Source organism: Tasmannia lanceolata, unplaced genomic scaffold, assembly GCF_043159265.1.
Source record: "Tasmannia lanceolata isolate RefF3 unplaced genomic scaffold, GAP_Taslan_0.1 ptg000011l, whole genome shotgun sequence".
Lineage (NCBI taxonomy): Eukaryota > Viridiplantae > Streptophyta > Magnoliopsida > Canellales > Winteraceae > Tasmannia > Tasmannia lanceolata.
The window spans coordinates 3,164,316-3,165,684 of NW_027518688.1; the positions used below are offsets into that span (position 1 = coordinate 3,164,316).

Genomic DNA, 1,369 nt, shown 5'->3' on the forward strand with positions numbered 1-1,369 from the left:
TCCTTATTGGGCTTGAATTTAACCTTATCTTTGAATGACCTTCACTTGCCTTTGTATTGGTCTCATCTTGCTTTGATTCGTCATTTGTGTTGACGATGTCTTCTTCTTGTCTTTGATGTCACTTTGAGCTTAAGTGAATTGATCAAAGTATGCTTTAGCTCATTTGCATTGTGTTTGGTCCATCTTTAAGCATAGGCCATCAATGGTGTGTGGTAGCATGGATTGACATGTGAATTACCTGTCTATAGCACAACACTCAAGGCAAACGATCAGTCTATAAATGCCTAATCAATTTGAGTTTGTTAATCATCAAAACAAGGTTATTGAATGAACCTATGAGAACCCTTGGGATAACAGGCAACCTTTACAATAGCCACATATCCTCTGATAATAATTTCCCGTATCACATGATACTTTCGAAGTACATGCTTGGACTTCTGATGAGACATCGGTTCGTTTGCTTGAGCTATCGCTCCGCTGTTATGACAATACAGCGTAATGTGTCTTTCAACAAAGGGCACGACTCCAAGGTCACCTAGAAATTTTTGCAGCCATACTGCCTCTTTCGATGCTTCACTCACAGTGATGTACTCAGCCTCAGTCGTGGAATCTGTCGTAGTGTCTTGCATGCAACCACTCCATGACATTGCCCCATTTGTTAAGGTGAACACAAAACCAGATGATGATTTCATGTCATCAACATCAGACTGAAAGTCTGCGTCGGTAAAACCAGAAATGACCAACTCGTCTGCACCGTAAACTAAACAAAAATGTTTAGTTCTCTTAAGATACTTGAAAATATGTTTAACTGCTATCCAATGCTCTAGACCTGGGTCCGACTGATATTTACTAACCACACTAACAGAGTGATAGATATCTGGCCTTGTACATAACATAGCATACATAAGACTTCTCACAGCCGAAGCGTAGGGAATGTTATTCATAACCTACTTATCCTCAAGTGTCTTGGGAGATATCTTCTTGGATAACCTGATTCCATGCCTGAAAGGAACTAATCGCTTCTTTGAACATGCCATGTTGTACCTTGCCAATATCTTATCTATGTAAGTCTCTTGTGATAGCCCAAGCTTCCTATTTTTACTGTCCCTAAACAATTTAATTCGTAGAATGTATGAAGCTTCTCCCAGATCTTCCATAGCAAACGTGCTTCCACAACTTTGTACTTGGTGGCATTCCTACATCATTCCCAATGAGTAGGATATGATCTACATAAAGAACCAAGAACGTAACTGCACTCCCACTGACTTTCTTGTAAACACAAGCATCGTCTACATTTCGACAAAAGCCAAACTCTTTTACTGCTTGATCAAAACGAAGGTTCTAACTACGGGAAGCATGCTTCAATCCA

At 39.9% G+C, this 1,369-nt stretch overlaps 1 pseudogene; it reads right to left on the reverse strand.

Moving 5' to 3' along the window:
* Positions 1 to 320: 320 nt before the first annotated feature.
* Positions 321 to 944, reverse strand: LOC143886946 (secreted RxLR effector protein 161 pseudogene; annotated as a pseudogene).
* Between the last annotated feature and the right edge of the window lie 425 nt (positions 945 to 1,369).